The sequence below is a fragment of the Tupaia chinensis genome, unplaced genomic scaffold (assembly GCF_000334495.1).
Source record: "Tupaia chinensis unplaced genomic scaffold, TupChi_1.0 Scaffold000320_2, whole genome shotgun sequence".
NCBI lineage: Eukaryota > Metazoa > Chordata > Mammalia > Scandentia > Tupaiidae > Tupaia > Tupaia belangeri.
This window is the reverse complement of record NW_006159814.1, coordinates 2675238-2690529: the sequence shown is the minus strand read 5'-3', so window position 1 is coordinate 2690529 and position 15292 is coordinate 2675238.

Here is a 15292-nt window from a genome sequence, read left to right as displayed (position 1 = left end):
ACATCTGGGCCTCCACTGTCGACATCGTACTTGTTGATTTTAAGAACAGATGATCTTTCCCCAACTTCTCCCATATCTGTGTCCAGCCTCCTCCCTTCCTTGCTGCTGCTTTGCACTGGATGGCCTCGATGATGTTGTTTAACTGGCTTCATAGGTGACTGTGGTCTGCACGTGAGCTGAATAATGTGTCACTGTGTTGAATTAGTTACTGGGGCCAAGGATTCACAGATTAAGTATTGCTTGGGTCAGGCAACCAAGAGAATGAATGGGGAGGAAGAGTGAGGGAGATGTTTTTAAATGGAATTGCCACCTAAGTGGGGGCACATGAAGTATGCTGGTGTCACAGGTAACTAGAAAACTTACTACCACCCCTAAATTCTAGTAGAAAGCAATTATGATAGCCTCTCACCTCCTGCAAGGGCTTGGGCATCCTAGATTCTAAGCGTCGGGTCTGTGGGTAGCTCCGAAGCCCATGGGTCTCCTAAAATCCTGTCCACGTGTATGTCTGTGAGTATTTTCTGAGGTAGGGACATACCCATCATGTGGCCCTATCACAATCACAGTCACACTTGCAACACCGGATAGGCCAGCGTGCTAACCTATGTGCAAACATGAAAAAAGCCTACATCCCCAGATGTAATTTAGAGGGAAATTTGAGTTCCCTAATATGAGAAGTCCATAATACCTCTACTTGACAAATATCACTTAGAGTGTTCCCAAGGTAGACGGGTATGTTATGGTCTCTTGGAAATTAAGACATGTATTTTCCAAGACACTAGCATACACTACCCCTTTAGATCTGCCTTGCTTCCTCGCTCAGTGGCTTTAAATCACCAGGATTTCACTCTCCGCATTAGAGAATTTCTTCTCCTGTGCTCCTCTTTGCCTTTGAAACATCTCCAATCCTAGCCGTGCTTTGTAGACATTCCAATGAGCCAAGTAGTTTAAAATAGCAACCATCTGGTACTGGGAAGGTACTGGGAAGCCCCCAACCCCTTGGGTCCCTTGTGGAATAGGCCTGTGTGCAAGAGGAGGCCTGAACTCAGAAGGCAGTGAAGAGAACTACCTAACAGGGAAGCACAGCCGCGCCCAGCAGTGTGGAGAGTGGAAACAACTCCTGAAGTCCCGCTGGCACATTTGGCAGCGGTTGGTACTGGACGTGGGGTGTGCCCCCACCACGTCAGCCAGTCAGTGCTCACCTGCAAGTGGACCTCGCAGCACACCAGGCAGGATTCCGTGCGGACTGCTGCTCCCCCTGGCACTGGGGTGGCATCATAGTACTCAGTTCCTACCCAGTTCAGATCAGCCCTCAGGGGGTTCTAGCTGGCACTTACAGAAGTTAACAGAAGGGTTTGTTGAGAATGACTGATCCCACGCCCTGGAATGCAAACCATGCATAGTTTATGGTACATAATTATATATGATAAGCTATAAAGGACATACAGTAGATTTTATTTCAGGTTCCAGTTCCTTCTCACTAAGAGACTGGTGAAAACCCCTTCATCAGTGTGACTAACGAAATTCTTCTGGTCCATTCCAAATCACTTTCCAAGTATCCACACTGCTCTTTCCCCCACTGTGCGTCTCATTGGAGATATCTGCTTCTCAGGTCCAGCTCACATGAGCCTCAGGAGAGTGGCCCTAACATGACCCTTACCAGCCTATCCCCGTGGAGGGAAAAAGTACAACCTCATCAACATGATCAGATTTGACAAGCTAATATTTGATCAGTTCATCAGATCAGCAATAGAATTATGACACAGAAGGCTATTTATTCTTTAACTGCATGAAAATGTTTTATTTTCTTTCTCTTTTTTTAAAAGAGGTTTTTGCCTTAAAGTGTGTATGCTCACTGGAGAGAGAGAGACAGACACAGTGAGAGGGATGGCCCAGGGGGCATGGCCATGCTGCGATCCCTTCTCCTCCATCCTCCTCCTGGGATCTTAGCCATGCATATGCACCTGGTTTGATTTTGAAGCCACCAGGTCCGGGGAAATGTATTAAGTGAGTTCTCTCACTATAGATTCAGTCTGCGTTTCCATTCGTCACTACCACTCCCATTTCAGTTTTGCCCTGGTCTACAGAGCTATGTTCTGTGTTCCTCTCTGACGTGAGTACACTCATCTCTCAGAGGGTTCCAGTGTCTGTTGCTACAGAGAACTATAATCCGTTTCCTTTAAAGATGGGGAAAGTTTAACCTATTTTGGTCAGGAGCATTTTTCTACAGGAATATTGGACTAAATATGGATTCCTATATACATGAGACATCATGACATTTACTGTGTCACAACATTAAATGTTCTTTGGCAGGAAGTTCTAGGTATACTTTGGAATCACGAAGTGCTGTTTTATGCAAATTATATTTATCCAGTGTTGATAAATAGCAGCTGTTCAGGTATACCTTCCAAAGTGAGGTTGGAAACTCTATTTTGACTCTCGTTCTGCACTAACTTCAAGGGTTTGGCTCGTCCGCTCCCAGCTTTGGCTCAGTGAGTTAGGACTGTGGTACTTGACTTAATATAAATAAGATAGTAAAATAGAAATACATGTAGTTTGGTCTCTGTAACCTATTTTGTGGCTAAGGAGGGAAGGTAGAGGGACGAGAGTTGAAATTGGGAAGGAAATTTGAAATACATTTTTTTAAAAAAAAGAAAGCTTTCGTTGTCTCAGCCTAGCACCCTTGAGTAGGGTGACACAGGACAGGTGGGCAAGGCTGCAGCGTGGGGCTCGCACTCTCGGTGCCGCATGAAGGCAGGCTGAGCAGGGAATGGGAGCAGACGTCCAGCCCCCTTCTGTGGACCAGGGGTGCAGACATAAGTCTTTGTATTGGAAGCCAATTGGCCATTTCGTAAATAAGGATCACCACAGTGAAGGCTGGATCAGGACTCGTTTCTTTACCTGACATACTTCATTGATTTTGCCCCACATGTCCAAGTATTTTACGTCACTATTATGCACGTATTAGTTTCATGCCCCCTTCCATCTCTGGAACCTATACTTTATATATTAACAGAAATAATCTGTTTTGTCCCTACGTCCAATGAGCAAAGCATAGACCCTCCACCGCAGGGTCGCCTAGCTTACTAGGACACAACTGACCTGATAACAGGAACATTCCTACAGCTTACTTCATGAACTGGTTGTTGCTGCTTATTTTCATTTCCATGTAGCCCAGCCCTTCCCTTCCTCCTGTTCTGCCTAGATAATCACAAGTCTTTGCCCTTTTCCTCCAAAGGAAAAAAAAAATTCCTATCCCCTCTGTGATCATTTCCATCCTATTCCATCCTACCCTTGGCCCGTGTAGTAGATTTTGAAAGGTAGGCTGTTGTTGAGCCCCCGGGTCCTCCCAGAGCTTGACTCTTCTGGCTCGCTCGGCTAAATGCTGCTCTTACATGACTAGTGCCCAGTTGCAGTGTGTGTCTGGGAAATAGGTCAGAGTGGAAACCCATTGTCCACTGCTTCGAAGCCACGAAGATTGACTTCTATGCAGTAGCCCTATGGATGCAATTTAGTAAATGTGCAATCACACAGTCACATGGGGCCCTGTCTGCCCTAATCAATTAGCACTCCTAATTTTATAAGCACTGTCATAGCCAGGGTTGCAAGTGGGATTTCTCCTTGGACTCTAGTGTATGCTCTTTTGCTTTACTAGGTGTTGTTTATTGGGTGTTGTTTCCCCTATGTACTGCAGAATGTGACAGGTTGTTTCAGAGCTACCAGGAGCTTGTATTGACAGGTGGTGGGCTGTCCTGACTGGCTGTGCTGCTGTAACACAACAGGTTTCCGGCAGGAAGGAACATTGCATAGAAGCAAGAGCAGTAAAGCCCAGACTTTTATTTTAGTCCTCATTTTGGAACCGACGTTGTATGAATCATTGAATCCTTCTTTTTCAGTTCCTCTTTGGGGCACTGTGAAGGTAATGGGACAGTGCTGTCTTTGTGTTTGTAAAAGTAACACTGCTGGCCCATTGTCAGTGGGGCCTGGGCTTCAAGTAGCTTTTCCAACAGTACGATTAGAAGGCCTGGCAACCTCAGGAGGGGGAACTCTGGTCCAGGTACCATTCTAGAAATAATGGGCTTCCTGGGTGGGTCAAGTTGGGCCCATTCCTGGTGTCCCATTGTGGAGTCCTTCTCAAGACAAGTGCCTCTTCTTTTTGTTTTTTTGGAGAGGTTTTTTGTTTGTTTGTTTGTTTTTTGCTATAAGGAGCATGCGCTTGCCAGACAGCCAGAGAGAGACAGAGAGACAGAAAGCGGGAAATCACCCCCAAGGGGGGATGGCCACACCACATTCTCTTCTCCATTCTCCTCTCAGGATCTTGGGCACACATGCACATGCTGCCCAACGTGAGTTTTAAGCCACCGGCTCTGGGACGCAAACCGCGGTAGACTACATGGTAGTCCAGTGACAGCCATTATGCTAACTGCTGGTCCCTAGCCTCTTCTTAACAGGAGAGACTCTTTTACCACAGGATGTTTCAAAGAATAATAATCAGTGAACTCACACCATACTCTAAACTACATGCAGTTTTATTGGGAACTAATGTAAACAAATATATGCCACAAATTAGAATATATGAATGGCTCTCTCAGCAGTGGTTCTAATACTAACTCCAGATCCTATCCACTGGAATAGCACAGTGCTGTCCTCAACCAAACCCCCTTCTTCTTTCAGCCCATTAGTATTTATTTATTTATTTTTTTTTTTTGAAGAGGTTTTCGCTATAGGGCTTGTGCGCACGCCAGACAGACAGAGAGAGACATAGAGACAGAAAGCGAGAAATCACCTCCCAGAGGGGATGATCACGCCGCAATCCCTTCTCCTCCATTCTCCTCTCGGGATCTTGGGCACGCACGCACACGTGCCCAGTGTGAGTGTTAAGTCACTGGGTCCGGGACGCGAACCGCAGTTGACTACGTGGGAGTCCAGCGACATAGCCATTACGCTAACTGCTGGTTCCCTCAGCCCATTAGTATTTTATAACCTTAATTAGGAACTTGTTGGCCATTTGGGAAATAAAATTTATTTTTGAGCAAGTACAATGAAGTGATTTTGCCCTGAGAATTTCCTATCACGTGAAAGTGGGTGTGTATTTTCTGCATCTTTGATTAACCTGTTTCCAAGACTGATGTTCATCTGGCCAGATGTCGTGATTCTCTGCTTAAGTTCAAAAGGCCTTGTGCCTCCACAATGAGCAGCTCACCTAGTGTCTTTCTTTCTTCTTTTGAGTTTATGTATCTATTTTCTCTATGAGAGAGAGACTGAGACAGGCACCCCAACGGGACCTTCACATCACGATTCTCAGTGTGTTGAGGTAAATCTGGGGTGTGAGCCTGGAACATTCTCATATGGTCTCCGGCGTAGCGGTGCCCCCACTGCCTGCACCACCATGGCTGTGCCTCAGTGGTGTGTATTTAATGTCTTTCTGTTTCTGGTTCTAACCGTATCCGTCACAGACATCCATCCATCTCATGAATGTAAGGAAGCTTTGCTCTCCTTTGGATGCTTGACATTTTTTTCTGCCTCGTTGATAGCATCTTAATTCCTGCATGATTTTAGGGGGCAAAGAGGATACCTTTGAAACACAGTGTTGTTATTCAAAATCCTTTCCTGTATGGCGAGTCCTCCCTCTGGATCCACATGTCCTTCACAGCTGCCTGGCTGTGATTCACCTGGCGCCACCTCTTAGCTTTGCCAGGTGAACTTCATGTGAGTGACCACCCTGGCCAGCCATTGTGTGTGTTGCCTCCACGTGAGGAGGAAATGAACTGTCTGAGTGGCTGCTCAGGTTACGTTGAGCCTGTATCCATGGTATGACGATAACAGACATGGGAACTGAAACTTCAATGTTGTCAGCTCTGCTAGGAACCTAAAGTTATTCTCACCCCTCAGAGATGGTGAATTTGGAATTTGCTACATTTTCATGGACATTGGACATTCGTGGATGCAAATATCTCATGTGCACAAATACCGGTAATAGGAATACATATGCGATCTCCATGACCTTGAGGGGAAGGGAAAGAACAGTGTTCCAATACACCCTCCTCTGTGTCCAGGCTGCAGCATGTCAGCGATCCCAAGTTTCTCAAGTGATCGCTCTATGAGGACAGTTACTTGAATTTGACGAGCCAATGGCACGAGGTTGAGTGGCGTGCCAGCAGATGTCTAGCAGCCAGCTCTTCAGAGGGCATGCCCTGGTTTGCAGGTGTCTACTGACTTCTGTGTTGTAAATACTGCATGACGAGTTTCAGGCAACCATTGTGACGTCACTGAGCACAGTTATGAAGAGACACGAACGATTGGCTTTACCAGTCATTGTAAGCTGGCCCCAGCCATGCCTCTGAGAAATCTGTGGGGAATTGTGAATCTGAATTTTGCTTTAGAAATCCTTTTTCTTGGGCAGGCAGGTGGCATAGAGGTTAAAGCTCTAGATCCCACTTGGCCAACTACACAATTGAATCCCAACCTCGTGGCTTGAAAATCATGCTGTGCATGTGTGTATATGTGCCCCCAAATCCAGGAGGAGACTACAGGAGAAGGGATGGTGGCATGGCCATCTCCTCTAAGGGTTGAGTTCTCTCTCTCTCTCTCTTTCTCTCTCTCTCTCTCTTTCTGTGTCTCTCTGCCCTATAACAAAAACAAAAATAAGAAAAAGAAATCCTCTTTCTTTTTTAAAATAGAGAGCATGTGCATGCATGAGGGAGAGAGACAGAGGCACCCTCAACAGGGTCTCTTCACATGGCAGTTTCCTTTCCTCGACTCCTTGGGATCCTCAGTGCCTACACAGTTCCCTTTCCTCAACTCCTCGGGATCCTCGGTGTCTACGTGTACATCCCAGCATGTATTCAGGCCAAGCAGGGGATCTGAAACCGTAGCCAGCCATGTGGCTTCCAGCCTTTCAGGGCTCTGTTACCCTTGTTCCACATTGACTGGGTCTAGAAATCCTTTTTTAAATGTCTCTATTATCTGAAGAAAGTAACTGTGTATGTAACCAATTACAAATTTTTATCTACTTATTTCAGTTTTAAATAATTTTCTAAATTTTGTTTCATTTGCCAGAGGGCACCTGTGCTCACCAGAGAAAAAGGGGAGAGGAGTGAGAAAGACCCCTCCCATGGGGAACAGTCATGCCACTCTTCTCCTCTTCCTCTCCCTCCTTCTGGGACTTGGAGCAAGCATGCACATGTGCCCAGTGTATTTTTTAGGCCACAGGGTCTGGAACTTGAACTTGAACCACACCATGTGATCTAGCAGCCTTAACCACTGGCTGGCTTCAGTTTTCTAAATTTCACTCTGTCATTTATGAACTCTTTGGTGTGAAAAAAAAAAATTAATTGTCAGAGAGAGGGAGAAAGCATCCCCTCAATGGAGTGTAGGAACAGCTCAATCCCTTCTCCCCCATTTCTCCATCTTGCTGTGATTTGGGGCATGAAAATATCAATATAGTATCTGCATTGTTTCTGAAGCTGCTGGTATTGGGAATCAAGCCACTGTTAGCCAAGTGGGATCTGGCTCCCTTAACCATTAGGCTATGGGGTTCCCCTGGCATGGAAAATTTAATAAGCAGACATTTTCCTAAACTTAATTGACTGCATGCCTTCGGACTTCTCTTAGTGGCTTTTTATTTTTATATTTATATTTCATTCCTTTGACCTCTAAAAGGATAGCTGTCTGCCCCTGAAAAGATTTCTCCCTGTCTCTATCCTTTGACCAGTTTTAATAACAAGAATGTGGCTGGTGAATGGATGTTCCTCACTGAGTCAGGGCTTCTCTCACAGTCTTTCTGGGCCACTAGTTTGTAAAATAGGTCTCTCCTCTTCCCCTTTTCCTCATTTAGGTTATTTCAGATTGATCTACTCATTTCTCATCCAGGTTCAGAACTGAGGTTACACTCAGTACAAAGTAGAATAATAGCTTTAGAACACCGATTGTAAACTCTGTCTGTTTTGGCTCCTTTCCCCTTAATTCTAAGTGTCCTCAAATGGAAGAAAGTAAAAGACACACATTCACAGAGGAACAAGGACAATCTACCGGGCTGATGAATATTTTCCCTTACGTAGAAGCCCGCCTTTTTTCCATCAAAACACTAGTTCTGCTGGCTAAAAACAGCAATGGATTTGGGCTTTTTTTGGTTTTGTTTTGTTTTTACCAATACCTGCTGTGCAGCATAATTTTCACATGCCCCCACACTGATTCAGGGATACACAACACGTACCATGTCATTAACTGAGCTTTGTCCTGTTCACCACTGTCCCCCCATTATCATTAGATTAGTCCTTCAGCTGCCCCAAAATGACACTTTTTAAAGCAGTAACACTCGAGGCAAGTGTTGGATTATGAGTTTACGTTCTCATTTTTGGCCTGTCCGGTTTAGCTTACTGAGTGCAGAGAGCCACAGAATGAAGAACTTCTCTGCTACTTCGGAGTTTTGGGATTCATACAGGCTCAGGAGTGGTCTGAAGGCATGTTCCTGGGGCCAGGAGATGGCATAGCAGTTGTGGGCTCCCACTTGGCCGACCACCATTTGAGTCCTGGACCCCATGGCTTGAAATTCACACCAGATGTGTGTGTATGCCTGTTCAAGATCCAGGGATGAGAATAGAGGAGAAGGGATTGTGGCAAGGTCATCTCCCCTGAGGGGAGTGACTTCTCACTTTCCCTCTTACTGTCTCTGTCTCTCCCCCAAGGCAAAAACCTCTAAAATAAATAAATAAATAAGGGCAGTTTCGGCATCCCTGCCATTAGTGTCCCTCAGGCCACCACCCACGTCTAACAGAGAAAACTCTTCCTTTGAGTCCTCGTCTTTCTGTGGCAGCAGCTGGACTGTGTGGGAGGAAGGTGCTCTTGTGATCATTTACATTTGGACTGTCAGTCCCCTGAGCACCATGTCTCCCCCAGGGGTCTACACCCTGGCTGTAGGACAGTGAGATCAGCGTGTCACTCCTCACCTGAAAACTGAGCACAGAGGTGGGAGCTAAGATTGTGAAATTCCCCACACTCCAGAGCTGCTTCCAGTTCACGTAAGGGAGACTGACAGCACAGCGACAGAGCCCTGCTTCCCCACTGCCAGAATCAACACTTCCATCAGACACGAAGACTCGAGTGAGATTCTTCGAAAAGAGTGTGAAAGATGCGTATGATGGAAAAAACAATGCATAAATTTCAATTTTTTCTTCTGCACCGAAATAAACTCATACTTTCACTCCATTTTTCCAGGAACTTTTTGAGGTCAGCTTGCATTGCTATTGAACTGCAGGATTACAGAGTGCCACAGAACAGTGGTTTATCTGGAAAAATGCAAAAGCAATGCTACAGCAAAAGAAAATTTCAACACCTATAGGAGGAGGTGGCTGCGAAGATGGCATTTAAATTATTTGAGAAACACACACGTGTGTATGGGTGTACATAATACAAATCATGGAGGTGCTAAAGGGATTCAGGCCATGCTAGGCTAGTTAGGAAAGGATTCACTGTGGAGGAAATCTGTGAGTACACCAGGAAAAAGTCATTCATTAGAGAGAGAAGTGTCTTGGTGAAAGAGGGCAAATCTTTTTTTGTTTGTTTATTTATTTATTTATTTTTAAACATTCAACCACTATCATCAAATATGGTATAATGAGTTTTTCCCAGCATGAAAACACTGTTAGTCCAGTTACCAATATTCTCCTACACTTTATCATCAACAGACAATGTGAAGGAAAATCTTAAGACAGAGAGGAAATGGGCAGATTGCAAGTGTGAGCCTTCGCTCACGTGTTAGACTGTGAACCTTGTCCAGCCACCCCGTTTTGCTTTTGCTTTGATTTGATTCTTTTCTTTTCTTTTTCTTTTTCTTTTTTTTTTTTTTAGAGGCAGGGTCTCATGATGTTGTCCACTCTGGCCTTGAACTTGCTGTTCTCCTGCCTCAGTCTCCTGAGTAGCTGGGATTACAGGCACATGCCACCATGCCTGCGTCCCACCTAGTTTTAAATTGCCATCTACCTCCTCTCCCACATATCCATTCCTTCCTTTATTTTTTCGCCATAGCATTGATCACCTTCTAACATTAAAATATATGTTCCTTAGAAAGGCACAGATTTCCGTCCACTTTGTTCCCATTATACTCAGTGTTGGTCCATAGTCAACACTTCCTAAGGAGTTCTCAAATAAACGGATAAATGGAATATAGCAAGAAGAGTGTGTTGAAGTGGGCAGTGTTTAGGCAGGTGGCAGAGTCTAAAGAACTGAGAGTCAGGACACCTGAGTTTCCTCTGAAAACCAAGGCTGGTGGTGTATGGGTAGTGAAGTAGACGGTAGAGTTTCTTGGATTCTAGTTTCTTTGCCGAGAAGATGGACTATGACTGAGATGACTCTAATCCTCCCCCTGGCCACCAGGTCCGAGAGCCAGCATTGGTCAGAGGGCATTAGCTAGGGAGCATCTTGAAATATAAGGCACTGGAGAAGTAATACCACCAGTGGAGAATACTGTGGATTTCTAAATCATGGCAACAGCATGGTATTTAGGTTTTTTAAAAAACGGGTTTTTTGTTTTTTTTTTTTTGCTGATGTACTGAAGATAGTTTTGTTTTAAAGGGAAGTTAAGAAGCTAAAGATACTTTATATCACCATTTAATAAACGTTCTTTTTCACCTTGTTTGTCACTGACATATCTTACCCAATTCCCTCAAGTTTGAGCCACCAACAGTGTTTGAGTCCACAGATGGATAGCCATTGAGGACTGCCTTTTGAGGTTCCTTTCCAGTGTTCTAGAACATCAAAGAAAACTCAGTAGAGCAACTGACTTGTTTTGGTTTCAAGCTTAAACTGATCAGCATCCCCGTGTGTCTCATAGTTTGCCTTGAAATCATAGAGCTAATTCTTCCCACCTGCCCACTCTACTTCAAAAATCCAATCACCATTGGAGGCTACTCCCCTGAAGGGCTAAAAAACCTTACCAGCCAAACCTTCAAGCCATGCCTGGCCTCTCATGAAGATAATGAGCATTTATTTAGGGTGGATTTAACTTGCTGCCTGTGTACACCGCCATAGACTAGTAAGAGAGGAGTTACAGCCTGTAGAAGCTTCAGCCTATAGTAGATAATTTATTGGAGACCAAATTTTGCTGCTCATTTCTGAGAAAGGCTCATCTATCAACATGTGAAAGGATGTTTCTGGGCTCCTTTATTTCTACTAGAAGTCTAACCCATCAGCTCTCTGCAGTTTATCTTGTTTGCCAGCCATCATCTTGCTTTGTTTGGTTTTCACTTCTGGAAGTGCATAAGCTTGGAGAAGCAATGTGTAATAGATGTGTGAGTTCAACTCCCAGCTCAGCCATGCACTGGCTCGTGTACTCAACCTCTTTGGTTTTCCTCTCCTGCCTTCCTAAAAAATCTATGAACTTATGGTCAGAAGTCCTATTCCTCAGAGTTCTTAGTGGGATGGTAAGTAACAAGGAAGGGTGCCTGGTCCGTATCAGACCCTCGGTAATTGCTGTCATCCTCAGCAGCTCCTCTGCATTCACAGCGGTAGCAAACTCACCCACCGAAGAAATGCCTAGTGACCGTCCTCAAATACCAGTGCAGTGTAAGTGTCTTGCTCAATTATACAGCAGATTCTGATAACCAGAGCTGGAGCTGAATTTTCATGAGCTCTCATAATTAAAAGATTCAGTGCTTAATCACAGAAGGACATTGTACAGTAGTGCTGAATAATGAAGTAGTCAGTCTTGCTGAAATGCATCGTCAGGATGGTTGACAGTTTACTCTGTACCCATAGAATAAAATGAATGAGAGTAGAGCCAAGAGGAAGGGGGCCAGCCAGAAGAGATGTGATGGTTGAGCTCCCCAGTGAGCAAGGATTCCTCTCCTCAGAATTGAAAGCATTTGTGGACAGTTCATATACTAAAGGATTTCTTATTATAAAACCACAAAGAGAAAATAGTGGCATTCTTTTTGAGACACTATGTATTCTGGCAGATGCTATATATTCTGAGTGGGGCCATTACATCTGGTTTTGGCCTACCATTCTTTCTTGGTAGGCAGGGTATAAATTATACATTTTAAATAAATAATACATATTCTTTGAAAAAAAAATTAACCCAATCCAGAATTGACTGTCTTTTCTTCTTATATACATAAGAAAAATACAATGCAAAAAACCCTGTACCCTTGGTAGATATAAGGAATATCAATATACATTCCAAATGAATGCTGAAGAGTTGATATGCTCATGAAAGACTCCTCTAAATAATTTTTCTGGTTCAAATGCACTTTTATGAATACTGTGAGGCTTCACTTATTTTACACAGAAAGTAATTTCTTATCCTGCTCCCATTTTCATGATTCTCCACCTTGTTTAGGAGACTTGGCATAAGCAAGAAGGTGTATCCTGTAGGGCTGGAATTTGTACTTGGGGAACTAAATTACTGACTAAAAAAAATGTGCGTGTGTGTGTGTGTGTGTGTGTGTGTGTGTGTGTGTGTGTGTGTGTGTGTGTGTGTGTGTGTGTGTGTGTGTGTGTGTGTGTGTGTGTGTGTGTGTGTGTGTGTGTGTGTGTGTGTGTGTGTGTGTGTGTGTGTGTGTGTGTGTGTGTGTTTACTAACTAAATTCATATCCCACCATTTATTAAATGGCCTCTATAATTAGAAGACAGTAGTTATTTGTGAGATAAAATGTTTTATGTAACTTTGGTTTCTGTGATACTGCAGCACATTCAAGCAACTAACCAGGATGTTAACGTATTTTGTTGCTTTTGAGGGCATTTTAATTATAGGAATTTATTCGAATCATCAGTTTTACTGTTAGAGCCAAATCACTCTCAGGGGTTTATGGGAATCCATACCACCAAGCAGTAGATTAATAGCTATAAGAAAACCACATGAAAAGGTCACTGCAAATCTCAGGTCAAAACTTGTGGTTTTCTGGATTCTGCAATCGGCCAGCCTTTTGGAGCTTCTCTTTGGTAACTTGATCTTCAGGGCAACACCACAGAGCTGGAGATGTTTGTGATAACAAAGACAGCCGAGTGGTGCCCTTTACTCTCCCACAGTGCCGTCCTCCACCTACGGAGCAAGGGAACTGGAGGGATTCATCCACATGGACCCATTTTTACAGGCAAGCCATCCTTTGGTGATATACATGGCAGAAAAACATGATGGTGAAGGAAACTTTTTTTCTTCCCTCCAAAAAGACTGGAAAAACAGTCTGGCCTGGAGCCTGAGCCACAGCGCTTGGGAGGGCTCTTTATGGGGAACCACAGCAGAAAGGAATTCTCTTTGCTGGTGAATTCTTCTGGCTCTCTGCACTGTCATTCCTGGAGCGGTCCAATTATTCTCTCCCACCAGCCAACCGCCCTCTTATCAGCAGCCCTAGCCCACCCCCACTTTTCTTTCTTCTGTTATTGGAAACGGTAACACTTTTTGAGTTTGGGCACTGGGGACCAAATTGTCAGCCTATTCTGAACTTCCATGGAATACTCAAGGAGTTAACCAGAGCTATTCTGGCTTCACTGGGCCCCCAAACTTTGTTGTATAACAAAGACTTGGACACTGGAAAATACATTCAAAAATTGAGCCAAGAATGGAGTTCAGCGGGAGATAGTTCAAGAGGGATAACCAATGGAAAGCAGGGGCCCTTCAGGCACTTTCTGCCTGTAGCCTGCTGAATTACAAATGTGCTCTTTGGGCCAGGTTTTTTGAGACAATGGATCTCTTGGTGGTCAGGGGCAACACCGCTTCACTTCCTGAACTGGAATCCCTTCCCCACAGCATTCTGTAGATCGGTCCTCTTGCCCCTTCCTTCTCGTTCCCCCTCCCCCCAACTGCTCCTCATCCCCACGGGAACAAAGTCCCCAGTCTCTGGAAAGTAATGCTAAGAAAACAAGCACTACAAAGTCTGGTAACAGGGGGATATCTTTCTCGAATGTTTTTTGTGACCATCTAGGTTCAGGGAGGAGGGGTTCCCCCAGCTCTATGAGCCAGCAGGGTCTCTTTGTAGTAGGCATTCGTATGTTTGGCCAGATGTCCTCCCAGTGGAGGGCAGAGAAGGAAAGATAAAACAGAATTCTGATTGAAAATAAGTCTTGGGGGGAGAAAAAAACAAGACAGAGAGAGTGTGTCAAGTGGAAAGGAAGGCCAGGAGCTGGCATCTGATGTTGATTAAAAGCTGACAGAGTCAGCAGTGAGAAATATACGGTAGGAAGTGCCCCTGCTCTTTGGAATGTGAGCCAGTGACAACTGTGTGGGAGCAGATCTGCATGGATATCGCAGGCACACACACCCAGTGGCAGCGCAGTGCTAGCATATAGGCAGGGTGGAGGAGATGCCTGTGCTGGAATCAGGACACATGGCTTCTGATCCTGAGTCACTTCTCTGGGCCTCACATTACCCATCAGGTTCACAGTAATGTTGGACCAGATGACCACTAGCTGTCTCCTCGCCCCCAGATTGTTATCTGCCAAGACCTCTACTCTGGCCAAAGCTTCAGAGGTTCTTTTAGTGCAATATACGTAATCACCTTGGACAGGCTATTGTAGTCTGTTCTGTTGCTATGGACAGAAAAGACCTGGAACTAACTGATTTATACATACAGAGGTTTATTTAGTTCATGTTTGGGAGGTCCAAATCCAAGGGGCCACACCTGATAATAGTCTTCTTCTTGGTGGGGTCCTGAGACCATGTAGGATGTCATATTATAAGAGAACAGGAGCATGTTGTGGCTGGCAGGTGGCATGGTGGTTAACGGTGCTGGACGCCCACATGGCTGACCATGGTTGGAGTCCCGGACCTGGAGATTTGCTTTCTCTCTCTCTCTTTCTCCCTCCCTCTCTCTCTCTCTCTCTCTCTCTCTCTCTCTCTCTCTCTCTGTGTGTGTGTGTGTGTGTGTGTGTAAATATTAAAATAATAATAATACAGTTAAATAAACTAATTCTTTAAAAATAAAAGAAATAGCAAACAGTAGAATGTGTGTCTGTGTCCATGTGTTTCTGACTCATTCCCTCTCCTTGTAAACCCACCGGGATTTGGGACCAGTAATTGGCGTAATGGCTACATCACTAGTCTCCTATGTAGTAGGCCACGGTTCAAGTCCCAGACCAGGTGGCTTAAGCTCACGCTGGGCGCATATGCGTGCATGCCCAAGATCCTGAGAGGAGAATGGAGGAGAAGGGATTGCAGTGCAGCCATCCCCTGAGGGGTGATTTCTCACTTTCTCTCTGTCTCTGTCTGTCTTTCTGGCGAGCGCGCGTGCCCTGTAGCAAAACCTCTCAAAAATAAATGAATGAATAAATAAATAAATAAATAAATAAATAAATAAATAAA